Source organism: Lissotriton vulgaris, chromosome 2_1, assembly GCF_964263255.1.
Source record: "Lissotriton vulgaris chromosome 2_1, aLisVul1.2, whole genome shotgun sequence".
NCBI classification, from domain to species: domain Eukaryota; kingdom Metazoa; phylum Chordata; class Amphibia; order Caudata; family Salamandridae; genus Lissotriton; species Lissotriton vulgaris.
The window spans coordinates 900606901-900622056 of NC_141687.1; positions in this window are offsets into that span (position 1 = coordinate 900606901).

Below are 15156 nucleotides of genomic sequence, written 5' to 3' on the forward strand. Positions count from 1 at the left end.
GTGCACGAGGCCATGGCATCTGCACATGCAGGAGTGTCAGCGACAGTCTCAATTTTACAATATGCGTTCAAGGGTGCCGGCAAGGGACTTTATTTCAAAAAATTACTTTCCAGTTTGGGGTTCTATGTTATAGTAATCCTAAAATCCTATCTGTATATTCAGAGACTGCAGCACTTTGTCTTTACATTCAATATAGAAAGCAAAGCATTCAGCCAACTTGAAAATTTAATCAATTACAAATAGAGATGAAAAAAGACACGGAAATAATGGATTTTATGATAAAAATTGCTGGAGTTTATATATTACTTTTTTTTGTCAACAGGGTACAGATCAACAAATTCTGATAGAAACACAGCACTATACAAATGAAATAGGAAATTGTAAATTCAAACTGTAATTCATTTGTAGAGAAGTCCAATCCTAAATTAATCCAAAGGGATTTCATTTGTAGAGAAAGTCCAATCCTAAATTAATCCAAAGGGATGATATGTATCCTTCACAATAAGATCATCATCATTGCAAATCGGTCATAGATAGGGAAAAGGACTTATGGTCGATGTTTCGGTCTCCAGTTGACTTAATCCTTAAGACCTTCTTCAGGACAGTAAAGTAAATAAACAGTTGTGACCCCCTAAAAACATGAATACAAAAAATTACTCATATATCATAATCATTTGTTGCTCATTTCAACAAACTATTTAAATCCTCATAAATTTTCCATGTCAAAATCAAATATCTTGCATCTCTAAGGCTGTTTATAAGCAAAACAATTGTGGAAAGCAAGAGTTACAGTTTAACTGTCACTACATCACAACTGTATCACAATTATTACCAGGTCTAAATCACTTGTAACTTACAATTAGAAAAATGCATGTATGCTAAATGGCTTACTTCACAATAAAGTCCAAGTGTGACTTTGTAGGTCCCCCAAAAACATTGGATGTATGCTAAATGGCTTACTTCACAATAAAGTTCAAGTGTGACTCTGTAGGTCCCCACCTTTCGAGAGACTAGTTTCAATGGTGGTCCTAAATGTTTTCAGGAATAAAGACCAAAATGGATCATAAATACCAAGTTCTGCTTGATTTCTGTAGCACTACCATCAACAAAGCGGTATTCCAATTACCTGTTTATTATTAGCTTTATTCGATAAAAAATGTCATCATAAAAGCATGTTCATTCACAGGTCATATAAAAAGGAGGAAAATCCATTATTACATATAAGCAGGAGTACATTTGCAAGTAATCTTTATATATCCATTACTCCATGCGTCCAGTAAATACACTCCTCTAAAATACAACAGTTAAAAATACTACAATAAGAGTATAGAAAAATTCTATACAATAAAAGCAGTAAAAGTAACAATACAGTGCCTCTAAAATAGCCCCACACAGCATCTAGTTCTTCTTAGTCTTTATCCGTTTATTATGTGTTAGCCAAGCACAACCCAAGAATTTGGCTATCCCGCAAATCTTGGTGAGAGAGGTGGTATCAGATCTTAAGATGCGGAGCGCCACCCAGTAGTTCTTTGTGCCTAACTATTTACAAATAGGTTTCAGCCACGTCCTTCTTGCATACCTGTAAGCAGGACAAGCAAAAAGGAAGTGGGCAGTGGACTCCAAAGGGGCAGCGCAACCAGGGCAAAAAGAAGATGTTGCATTACCCTGATTCCATCCTGCCGTAAATTCATTGAGCTGGAGAGTTCTGAACCTCAGCTTCATATAGAGAGTCCTATCTCTTGGGGTTTGGATAAAGTTGAGAAAGTGTTCCAGTTTCTGAACCGGTTTATGTTGGAGAAATTGACCGGTGAGGGTCCCCCATGTAGATGTACTTATCTCCCCCGCCTGTACCCAGTCCCAATATACCTTCTTAATCATTTGCTTGGATGGTGGTGTCTGGCTGGCCATTTAATCTTGTTGCCTGTGTGTGGTTTAATGAGTTCACTAAAGGCAGCAGCATAATTAGACCATTCAGGGGTCCTTATTTTAAGCGAGCCCAGAATAGTAGAGGGCGAAGCCATACAATATCTTTGATCGCACGTTTGCCCATGTCCTGGCGAAGTGGTACCAAGGGAGTAGAAGGTGGAAGAGAGACCAGCCCTCTAAAAAACTTATTTTCAGATCTAGCTAGGTCCGAGATACTCTCGAAACCCCAAAGTTCCGACCCATAAAGGGCCGCTGGTAAAGCTTTGCCATCATATGCCACAAGGGCTTGGGCTACCGGTTTACTGATAGAAAGCTGCTGGTCCCTTAAAATTGCCCCAGACACCCGCTTATGATTGAGTAACATTTTGGCCAGGTGGGAACTCCACTTCATCGTATTGTTGACCCGAATTCCCAGATAATCAAAGGAATCAACTATATCAAGTGGAGTGCCAATAAGGGTGATATTGTTACTGAAGCGTTTTGACGGGGATAGAGTCATCAACTTGGTTTTGGTTTTATTGATCGATAAACCCCTTAAGTCACAGAACAGGCTAAACCTATCCAACAATTTTTGTAGACCAACAGGGCTTTTCGACAGAAGGATGGTATCGTCGGCGAAAAGGAGGGTGGGGGATTTCTCCCCCGCCAGGGCTGGTGCGTCAGCTGGTTCCTCTCTCAAATGGTCTACCACCCCATTGATGAAGAGAGAGAACAGAGTTGGAGCCAACACACAGCCCTGGCGAACCCCCCTGTTCACCGCCACCCTAACTGTCAGTTGGCCTGGCTGCCCCACCTGATTCTCGCATAGTTTCCTTCGTGCAAGCATTTCGTGAAGTCAAGGATGAATGAAGGAACACCCAGGTCAAACAGCACCTGCCAGAGCGGTCTTCAAATCGATGAACGTCAGGTAGAGACTACCTTTCCCGATAACCTCCATTTTCCAATATAACATAAAAAATCTAAAAACCTGGTCCATCGTGCCCACCTGCTGCCTAAAACCTGCCTGGAAGTGCGAGAGGATGTTCCCATCGTCCATCCAGGACCTAATCCTCACGAGGAGAACCCTGCCAACCACCTTCTGTATTACATCAATTAAACTGATCGTTCAGTAGTTGGCAGGGTCCTCCTGGTCCCCCTTTTTATAAATGGTTACCACCTCGGCACCCTTCCAGGAATTGGGGACGGCATGACCACTTGCAATAAGGTTCATTAACAGTGAGATAAAGTGGGCCCAGGGTTTGGGGTCATGCAAAAGTAGATCCCCAGGAAGACCATCCTGACCCGCCGCCTTTCCTGGCGCAATACTAGCAATAGCTGAGGCTACCTCATTGATCTCAAAGGGTTCTGCTGGTATTGGGCCCTCAGACAAGGATAAGAGCATCCCACTGGGTAAAGGCTGGCAGCCAGCAGTGTCACAATACAGGTCAAGTCAAGTCAAGTCAAAGAATTTGTATAGCGCACTACATACCCAGAGGGTTTCAAGGCGCTTAGGAAGGGGGGGGATTACTTGTCAAATATCCAAGTTTTAAGTTGCTTTCTGAATGCTAGGTGGTTCTGGGTAAGGCGAAGGTAGGCGGGGAGTGAGTTCCATGTTCTAGCAGCCAGGTATGAAAAGGATCTGCCTCCCATGGTGGTCTTGTTGATGCGAGGTACAGTGGCGAGGGCTTGGTTGGAAGAACGTAGTTGGCGGGAGGGGGTGTAGAAGGACAGTCGTGAGTTGAGGCATTCTGGACCGATGTCGTAGAGTGATTTGTGTGCGTGGGTAAGCAGTCTGAAAGTGATTCTCTTATTGACGGGAAGCCAGTGGAGGTCTTTAAGGTGGCCAGAGATGTGTTGGTTGCGTGGGATGTCTAATATGAGTCTGGCTGAGGCGTTTTGGATTCGTTGGAGTTTCTTCTGGAGTTTTGCGGTAGTACCTGCATAGAGGGTGTTTCCATAGTCCAGTCGGCTCGTGACCAGAGCGTGGGTGACTGTTTTCCTTGTGTCGGAGGGGATCCAGCGAAATGTTTTTTTGAGCATGCGAAGAATGTTGAAGCAGGAAGAGGATACGGCGCTGACTTGTCTGTTCATTGAAAGTGAAGAATCCAGGATGACGCCTAGGTTCCGTGCATGGTCTGTCGGGATGGGTGCTTTTCCGAGGGCTTCCGGCCACCAGGAGTCGTCCCATGCAGATGGGGATGTACCTAGGATGAGGACTTCTGTTTTGTCTGAGTTCAGTTTCAGACGGCTTAGTTTCATCCATTCGGCAACTTCTTTCATTCCTTCGTGTAGGTTAGTTTTGGCGGTGCTGGGGTCATTGGTGAGAGAAAGGATCAGTTGCGTGTCATCCGCGTAGGAGATGATGTTGAGGTTGTGTTGGCGTGCGATGGCCGCGAGGGGGCTCATGTATACGTTGAAGAGGGTGGGACTGAGAGAGGATCCTTGTGGTACGCCGCAGATGACTTCAGAGGCCTCTGACGTGAATGGTGGAAGACGGACTCTCTGGGTTCTTCCGGTGAGGAATGAGGTGATCCATTCAAGAGCTTTTCCTTGGATTCTGATGTTATTGAGGCGTTGTAACAGTGTTTTGTGGCAGACTGTGTCGAATGCTGCAGAGAGGTCAAGGAGGATGAGGGCGACGGTGTCACCATTGTCCAGTAGAGTTCGAATGTCGTCTGTAGCTGCGATGAGGGCGGTCTCAGTGCTGTGTTTTGCTCTGAATCCGGATTGTGAGGGGTCGAGGGATTTGTTGGCTTCGAGGAAGGCGGCGAGCTGGTTGTTGACAGCTTTCTCGATGACTTTGGCCGGGAATGGTAGGAGCGAGATGGGGCGGTAGTTTTTGAGTTCGGTGGGGTCCGCTGTGGGTTTTTTCAGAAGGGCGGTGAGTTCAGCGTGTTTCCAGTCTACCGGAAAGGTGGCGGAGTTGAGGGAGCAGTTGATGACGTCTCGGAGGTGCGGTGCTATGACGGAGTCTGCTTTGTTGAAGATGTGGTGAGGACATGGGTCTGTGTGGAGATCCTGAGTGGATGGAGTTCATTAGGCGGATGGTGTCTTCAGTGGAGATTGGGTTCCAATCGTTAAGGGTGTTCGCCGGGGGAGGATGATCAGCAACTGGTAGGGTGGGTTGGTTTCCGGGTTGGTTGTCAAAGCTGTTGTGGATGTCTGCAATCTTGTTGTGGAAAAATGAGGCTAGGGAGTCGCAGAGGGTTTGAGAGGGGGTGATGTCGTTGGAGTTGGCCGAGGGGTTGGAAAATTCCTTGACGATGTTGAAAAGTTCCTTGCTGTTGTGAGCGTTGTTGTCAAGTCGATCCTTGAATGCTGTTTTTTTGGCCTTTCGGATTAGTTGGTGGTGAATGCGGGTGGCGTTTTTGAAGGCGTCCTTGGTGCTGGTGGTTGGGTCTTTTTTCCAGGTCTTTTCAAGGGTGCGGCAGAGTTTCTTGGACTTCTTGAGATCATCGTTGAACCAAGAGGCCTTCTTGCTGCCAGGTTTGTTTTGACGTTTTTTCAGTGGCGCTAGGGTGTCAGCGGTTTTGGATAGCCAGATGGTGAGGTTGGCGGCGGCTTCGTTAGCGTTGGATGAGAGGGCTGGGGTGTTTTGAAGGAGCGAAGCGGAGATTTGGTCCGTGGTGATTTTGTTCCAGTTTCTATGCAGGGTAGGTTGGAGGTGGATGCTGGGTTTTGGTTTGTTGTAGGTGAAGTGGACGCAGCTGTGGTCAGTCCAGAGGAGGTCTGTGGTGTGGCTGAAGGAGACATGGTTGCTGGATGTGAAGATGGGGTCGAGTGTGTGACCTGCGATGTGGGTGGAGGTGGTGACAAGTTGTTTAAGTCCGAGATTGGTGAGGTTGTCCAAAAGGGTGGCGGTGTTGCGGTCGTTGTTCTTTTCAAGGTGAAAGTTGAGGTCTCCCAGAAGGATGTAGTCTTTGGAGGGGAGCGCGTGTGGAGTGATGAAGTCCGTGATGTCTTCACTGAATTTTGCGCGGGGTCCTGGAGGTCTGTAGAGGAGGGTGCCTCTGAGTGTAGTCTTGGGGTCGATGTGGATCTGGAAGTGAAGGTGTTCGGAGTTGGCGAGGTTGGCGTCCGAGCTGGTTGATATGCGGATTGATTTCTTATGGACGATAGCGATTCCTCCTCCTGTGCCGGTACGGTCCTTGCGAGTGATCTTATAGTCTTCAGGGATGGCAATGGTGATGTCTGGTGCGGGGGAAGCATTCATCCAAGTTTCCGTTAGGAAGGCGATGTCTGGAGAAATGGTGTCTAGTAGATTCCATAGGTCAATGGCGTGTCTGTGGACCGATCGGGTGTTGAGAAGGATGCACTGTAGGTGGTTGGGGTCGAGAGTCTGTGGTGTGATCGTAGCGGAGATGTTGTCGGTGCCGCTGAATTTGCAGGAGTAGCAGGAGAAAGGTCCATGAGTGTGTCCAGGAGCGGCTTGGACGCAGTTGGGGGCGCGACCGGGGTTAAGGGCTAGGAGGGATGCGGCATCGTAGGTAATGCGGGGGGGATGGGCAGCGCGAGGGGCAGGGGGTCTGGCGCTGGGCGCGGTCCAGGCGTGGACGGGCGTAGACGGGCTTACCTTTGGCGCAACTTCGGCGCGGCCGAAGCGTGTGGACGCTGCGCGTGGGGGCATTGGCCATAAATGGATGTTGGGGGGGGGAGGGGCGAGGGCGTCTCAGCTGGGAGGCGGGGCGGGCTCAGGGAGTAAGGAAACAACAACAACAACACCAGAGACAAAATGGAGGAGGGGGGAGCAGAGCAGGGCGCCGGGGCAAATCGCGCTACTATTACAAGTACAGGCACAAAGCAAACAAATACGATTTCTGCAAAAAGAGCGCTTTAACAGGCAAATGCAATGCAGCGCTGATCACCAATACCGCGATGAAGCAGAGAGGCAGACCAGGGAGCGACCACTCGGCCAGGAGCGACGAGGAGTCACAGCGCTTCGTGTTCTGGGGGGCGCTGAAATAGGTAGTGGGAGGGCGTCTCAGCTGGGAGGCGGGGCGGGCTCAGGGAGTAAGGAAACAACAACAACAACACCGGAGACAAAATGGAGGAGGGGGGAGCAGAGCAGGGCGCCGGGGCAAATCGCGCTACTATTACAAGTACAGGCACAAAGCAAACAAATACGATTTCTGCAAAAAGAGCGCTTTAACAGGCAAATGCAATGCAGCGCTGATCACCAATACCGCAATGAAGCAGAGAGGCAGACCAGGGAGCGACCACTCGGCCAGGAGCGACGAGGAGTCACAGCGCTTCGTGTTCAGGGGGGCGCTGAAATAGGTAGTGGGAGGGCGTCTCAGCTGGGAGGCGGGGCGGGCTCAGGGAGTAAGGAAACAACAACAACAACACCGGAGACAAAATGGAGGAGGGGGGAGCAGAGCAGGGCGCCGGGGCAAATCGCGCTACTATTACAAGTACAGGCACAAAGCAAACAAATACGATTTCTGCAAAAAGAGCGCTTTAACAGGCAAATGCAATGCAGCGCTGATCACCAATACCGCGATGAAGCAGAGAGGCAGACCAGGGAGCGACCACTCGGCCAGGAGCGACGAGGAGTCACAGCGCTTCGTGTTCTGGGGGGCGCTGAAATAGGTAGTGGGAGGGCGTCTCAGCTGGGAGGCGGGGCGGGCTCAGGGAGTAAGGAAACAACAACAACAACACCGGAGACAAAATGGAGGAGGGGGGAGCAGAGCAGGGCGCCGGGGCAAATCGCGCTACTATTACAAGTACAGGCACAAAGCAAACAAATACGATTTCTGCAAAAAGAGCGCTTTAACAGGCAAATGCAATGCAGCGCTGATCACCAATACCGCGATGAAGCAGAGAGGCAGACCAGGGAGCGACCACTCGGCCAGGAGCGACGAGGAAGTGATCATACCACTGCTGCTCAGGGATATGATTTGAGATTTGATCAGTTCCCCTTCGCAAGCCTTTGTTTATTAAGTCCCAGAAGACAGTAGAGTTATTATTTTGCGAAGCAATTTTAAGCTCCTGCAAATGGGATTCCTCCCAGTCACGTTTTGCAAGCTCTTTTTCCTAGCATATTCCTTCCTCGTTACTCTTATTGCTAGGGGATCTTTTTTCCGTAGGGCTAGCGATAAGACCTGTGCAAGTGGCAGAATACCAGAGGTAAGTGGGTCTAGGTGGGCATCCTTTCTGGTCCCTGAGCTCCTTGATGCTAAAAAACATCCCCAACCTTTCTACTGTGTCATGGTAAAATTTAGCAAATGGGAAGTCATATATTTTCTCATTGGTAACATTGATTGTTTTGAACTCAGCAATCTTCTGGTCAATCAAATCCTTTATGCTGCTTAATTTATCTTCCTGATGTAAAATCTTATGCCATTTAAGCCGACGATTACAATTTGAGGGCATAACCTTTTTGGATGACAGCCTCAAAACAGATGGCTTGGTGGAAGTAGTTACCCAATTGCTGTTAATTTGCATGCATAAAGGATTATGATCACTATCCAGAGTTGGTTTGACTTCCATATCCAGAAGATCACCCCATAGTCAGGTATCCAGCAAAATATAATCTATTTGTGATGGACAACTTGGCCTATTGTATGTAAAGGCCCCACTTGGATCGGAGCGTGTCCTACCATTGACTGCTCTTACATTATATTCTAGGGTTAGGGCATTAATTTGAATGGGCTTTTCAGAACACTTCTTTATAGGACCTATATTCAGAGTTGGTATGGCCCTTTTACTATCTTCCTCACTGATACCCAGCATATCTTCCCCACTTAATGGTTCGTATGTGCAGTTAAAATCCCCTGCTACAATGATACCAGAGTGTGGGGAAATACAGGATAGCTCGTTCTCCAGTGATGTTAATATTGCTGAAATTTGGGCCCCAGGAGACCCTCTCACATAAACATTAAACAGCTCCGCATTAGTGCCCTTGGCAGGCCTTTTAATTGTCAGATGTAGAATGTCCTTAGAAAGTAAACTATGCATGGTGATGGCCCAATTTAGAGCGATGTTAATCCATATGTGGAGGCCCCCAGAGGGACAGACTTTTCCCGAGCTTATGGCTGGAATGAAAAAGGTGATACACCCTGATTTGTACAGGGGGACCAAGCTATTTGGAGTAATACCAGCTTTTATTCATTCTATTTGTTCTAGCGTCTTTGGAGGATTCACTTTATTACTAGCATTAGCTGATGGAATCCTACTTCTTCTGTTCCAGCTGCGCAATGGCTGCTCATCTTGTAGTACTTCACAGACTAGGCCAATTGCAACTGTACTGTGATCGAATGCAACAAACTTTTGGATGCTTGCCATTAGCAACGCTTGGCGTGAGTTATGGATTAACTTTTCGCTTTGCCTACTTCACTGGTTTTCAACCAGTGTTCTATTGTCAACGGTGCCCCTTCTATTGGGCGAAGGATTTATGTCTCTCCAATACGTCATGTCCAGTTCTGGATTTTAACCAGTTAATGGTTCTCTTAGAGGCTCAGGACCAGGCTTGCTCTGGGGATGGCCGTATGGCACGTGCTGCAGTACCTGGATTATTGGCTGAATGGGATATCTGTGCGGCTGCACAGAACTTCCTGCATCAGAGCTTCATTGAATATCACGCAAGTTGTCCAGTTATGCTATTGGAAGCAGCAGATTACCAGGAGCACATTTGTTCCTTCAACCTACTTGTTTGGAGGGCATCCCTTTTTTCTACTAACGACGGGATTGTCTTTTGGAGGGAATGGCATTCTTGAGTTCATGTACTTTGATATGGATTCACCACCTCCTTCTTAATAACTATCCTGGAGGCCACGCTTTACCAATAGTCTCAACGAACATATTGAAAAAACAATTATATCTCTTTTTTCCCCCCAATTTTTTTTTGGGACAACCCTTTGAACTGTGCTTGGCTTTTGAACTCTGTTTTAGTCCTTTGTCTATGTCCAATGACCTTACCAGCGGGAGGGTGTTATATGGCCCTTAGGAACATTGTCGACATTGCTAAGTTAGCATGAGCTTTGCTGCCATGATGCTGCTTTTGCGTACGTTACCACATGACTTTATTTTTGCAAGACTCTGTTTATGCCTTTCACATGAGAACTATTTGCTTTTCACGTTCTCTGCTGAGTTCCTGGGGTTTAGTCTGAACACATTGTACAAGGCTGATAAACAATGTCCCTTGTTATTCTGTTCTGGTCAGTCCCTAGCACCAAGACATAACATGCTAAGCACAGCTGCAATGCTGGAGACTCGTGCTTTGATATTACGGGGATGCATGTTGTTTTAACACACACTTCGAGAGAGCCTTTCCATGAAGAAGAGCTATTCTGTTCCTTGATGTAAACCTTACATCTAGGCTTGACGGTATGGGGTCTGCTGTCAAAGCCCAGAGATCGCGCTTTATATAAATACACTTCTTACCGGTCAAGGGGATGGTGGTTAGGCCTTAAGGTCCTTTTTCCACTGTCTTTATAAAATGACTTCCCCCTTTGTATTCTATAGAATTGTAACAATGATAATTGTTCTGAGTTTATGCATTTTACTGCTGGTAGTGGCTTGTATATCGTATTGTAGAGCACAATAGTTAAAATAAAAATGTTGAACTATTACAGTGACTCTGCCAATTCTTATTGTGGACAAGTAAGAGTGAGCGATCGAAAGGGTATGTCTTCCTGATTCCTGAGAGAGTCCCGTGTGTTGTGTTCTGGGTTGTCTAATCATTTGTAGCTTTGTGGTTTTTGGAGGAAAACAAATGAGACACTACAGCTAGTCGATTTTTGGATTTTGGGTACTAAGGTGATAGGTTGGTACACCCTTATACACCCTGATCCTGTTTTCCTGCGCTTAGTTCTGTGTAGGTGCAGAACCCCCCCAGCACAGTGGCATAAAGTGGAGTATGCATAGTGTGGTAGCTCATTGCCATTATGGACAGCACATTTTCAACTGAAATTGCTATTACTTTTGCCCAGACATATGGTTTTATTGATAAAACTGTACAGCACACAAACAAGAATGTGTGGAAATCAGCTTCACCTAGTGTATTGATTTATTTTGACCATATTAAAATATGTTTCCACCACACTTCAGAATTACAAAACATTTGCTTCATTTGTGCTTTCCTAGTTTTGATAAATTTCGAAATGTTTGTAGAGATCATTTACTGACATTTAAATGTTGTTTGCTAGAACAAAAATAACATCCTACAGTCTTACTTTTCACACCCACAGTACCCTGTAAGATTACCACGTAAACCCTCTCACTTTGCAGTAAGAGATCGAAAACTAAACACCAAACTCCCTGGAAGACAGGGCCTAACATTTTACCTCTGTCTTTGGATGCACAGCAAATATGACAAGACAAAAACAAACTTTTAAGTCTTGTTAATAGCGCATTCACTTCTGAACTCGAGCATGATTATTTTAGTGGTACTTCAGACAACCTCCCCTCCACCACTTTCAGCGACTATGGAATGGGCATGACATTGAGGAAAAAGATTGTTTAAGTTATGCTATTGGTAAAGAGAACTGATCAGAATAAACATGCCCGTAGACAGAACATTGTTCCTCACATTCATGCAATATTGATGAACTAGTAGTGGTAGAGATAATTGGAATCAATCAAGCAGAAAGATAGGATGAAGGAAAGCTTTTTAAAGAAATGTTGCATTTTTACTGCTCCCTGAACTAGTATACAAGGGAGACAACTAAAAATACATGTACTCTTGTGGAGTGTCTAAAAGAAAGAAAAAGAGTTCACAGAAAGAAAGTACTTGTGGAAGAATGCAAGGAGACAGTTACAAAAGTGGTAAACAGGCTATGCTCCACGGGAGTGGTAAAGACATGCATGACAGCCTAAAACAAATGAAGCCAGAAGATTGAAAGCAAGAAAATGTGAGTTACAAAACACAAACCCAATGGTAAGTAATGAGTGGAATTCGCTGCTAGGGAAGCTTTCAGCATGTTCTCAATATGTCTTTGCAACATGACAGATATGCTGTTTGGTAGTCTTCGACCTAAAAAGACCTCGAAATAAGTATCTGCTTGTTAAACACACATATTGCAATTACAGTCATGAGATGAGATGTACATATCTTGTTTTTTTAGCACGTTTAAGTAATACCCTATGGGTATTGTGCTTCCAAAGTCTTCACTATTCTCAACTAAAGACTAAAGTAGAATGGTAACTTTACTGAGTTGTGTTATATATAGGAATTTCACACTGTTTATTTGTGGGGAGGGAGATATTTCTGTAATATCGAGATTTTATGAGCCTGGTTTTTTTAGTGGATCATTTTGCAGTATCTGCTTTCATGTGGAAACAGTATCCCTGCTGGGAGCTCAGGCCTCCTTACAGTAACTCTACTTATTCCAAAGGGATTTAAAGTAAACAAACTGCGTGTATAACTGATAAACCATACTTAATAGGATGGCTCGGTGCTTACCAGGGACAAATCTGTCTTTTGCCTGGTTTGCTCTGCTTGCTCAGATTATTCTAGCCACTACTGAAGCAGGGCACTGGCGCAGATCACTCATCCAGTGCGCCTCGCATAGGACACTTTCTTCAATGACATTTGACTGTATTACAGACTTAAAACGTCAATTTTCCAAAGCTTTTTCATTAACTTGTAAGTCGTCTAAAATTCGTGCTCCTACTGGCCTATTCCTTGTAATGTACGCGGTACCTGTGCTTCATACTTCTTTTCATGGAGGTGTTCACTCTTGCTGACTCATTGTAAAGCAATCTTATGCCCCTTGGGCCTTGTCCACGCTCAAGAAAATTCTTTCATGCGCACTACAAGCGAGACAGAACAACTCTGAACATTTGACATAAACTTAATTTTCTCACAATGGTATTTCATTTCTAAGAGAAGTAAACAGTTTGTACTGCTGTAATGTTACTTGTTCTAAATTAATTTATCTTTTATCGACATACGCTAGTAGACCTTTCTCGAGTTTATTTTTTCTGCTCGTTCAGGTCATACCAGTTCTACTGACTATACATTATTCCCTCTCGACTATGGTAGGTCTCGGGCACATTTGCTTAGGTAATTCCTGAATAGAAGCAGGTTTGTTGTACTCCCATTCCCTAGTACCTTGGTTTCCAGGAAGGGTGGCGGCTCAATAAGACTGGTAAAAAGGTGTGTATTGTCTTATGCTATCTTGACTGCTTGTTATATACAGATTGTCAAATTAATTCTCTCAGCATGTTAGGTCAAAAATTGTTCATAGACACCTTTGTAGCACTCACAATTAAATGTATTGATTGAAGAAGCATTTTTGTGAGGGGTAACTTGCGGGTTTCAGATCTCATGGCTGGGGTATGTCCCGTCAGACACAACTTTTCAAACTATACAGGAGATTGGTTGTCCAGTAAATGTTGTCCTCCTAAGCAAAGACATTGACAAAAAATATTTCATAGTATATTGCCTTATGTTTCTTCATAATTTATAATTGGCACGGTATTCACAAATTTCCTCATCTAAATTATGATTGCGTTTCCTCTAGTCAGGACAGACAGAACATTGGCTCATCTCTCCACCTTTTCATGCACAGAGGGGCCGTCTGCAAGGGGTGTGTGCCAAATCCAGACGGGGTCTCACCTGCATGGCACCTCTGGCTTTGGGACCATAAAGGGGCCTAGGAGTACGAATCTCTTCTCAAATATTTGCCTCTTTGGGCCTAGTAGGAGCATTCTGGGCCTTTCATGATTATGCAGAATATGTAGTTTCTGTTTGGGTAGCCAATCTCGATTGCTCTTTTACTTCTTACCTTACTTGTGTGTATTGGTACAGCAGTAGGGACTATTGCTGCCTTAAAAGCCAAATAGCTGGTGCTCTTTTCACCAACTTTCTTTTCGTCTTAAGCTCCTATTTGCCCAGCTGGCATTCTTTTTCTCATCTGACAGTAAGTACCCGGCATTATACATGGTTCTATTTAGATTTCTAGGCCTTCTGTGTTTCCCCCAACCTCTTTTTGATGTAAACACACAGGGTATCTTGCGTCCCCTCTGGGATAAGTTGGTGCAATGTTGTTGCCTATTTCTTTTAGTCTTCTTATGGTCCCTCCACCTCAAAACGAAACAACCTATGCCCTAGTTGTTTAATAGTGCCCTAATTGTTGTTTGCTTCTGCATGGGCCCTGGTTGTTGTATATGTCCTGGTCGTTTTAACCCTTTCGATGCTGATGACGAGCTCAGCTCGTCATCACCCACGGATGTCGTGTGCTGATGACGAGCTGAGCTCGTCATGGAAACAGCAAAATGGCATTTTCCAGCACAGGGGGGGGAAAACGCCCAGCAGCCATGTGGTTAAAAGTGCCTCAGGAACCGTTTGCCAGGCCTTACCCTTCCCTTTCAATACATATAAGTCACCCCAGAGTAGGTCCTAAACAGCCCTGGGGGCAGGATGTGATGTATTTAAAAAGTCGACTCAACAAGAAACAAGAGCGACCCATACGTCCCTGTGAACTGAGTATAGCTGATCAGTTTAAGCACAATTGTTCAAAAGGAACTCATTTCAGTCAAAAAATTATTTTTTGTTATCAGCAAGTCCCAACCATCTTACAATGATTTAAACAAACATTACTTATTTAATCACATATGTCAAGAGAGAAACAGATCAACCAATTCTCTTATTCAACACCCACTTCAGCCAAAGTGAATGCTTTTTAATTTGCAACAACAAAAACAATTATACAAAAATTTGCATTTTGCTGTATATTGACACTATTTACATATATATTTATACGAGAGAGATTGTGACTCATGTGATTCCAGTGGAGTGACCATAACCAACAAGTGTGTAAAGTAAAGTGACAGTTTTAAAGGAAATTAAGTATTGGAATTAAAGGATATGTATTTTTTAATATATCGTGTTCTAGAGAATATTCTAGTGTTCTGGACTATCCTTTGTACATAGTTGACGATGTTTCGACCCTCTGTAGATAGCGGGGTCTCTTCAGGAAGTAGAATCTGGGGACCAGGAAACTGAATGTAAGCTGTGGGTTCAGGTAAGCGTTATCTTCCAATTTTAAGGATCAGTTAATGGTGCAGTCTATGGTGAACGTCCAAGACTGTTGTTAGCAGATAAATATCAGGAATTGAAAAATAGAAGTAGTTTGCACTTGCTTCTGTATAGGAAGGTTGGGCATGATCAGTTCACCCTCTGTTCATGGCCAGTATCCTGGTTAATGGCAAGTCCACATCAACATGAAGAAAGGTACAAGGGTAAACCTTTAACAGTGGGTGTCAGAATCAATCCCACTGGCCAGTATCAATTGCTGGTAAACTGAC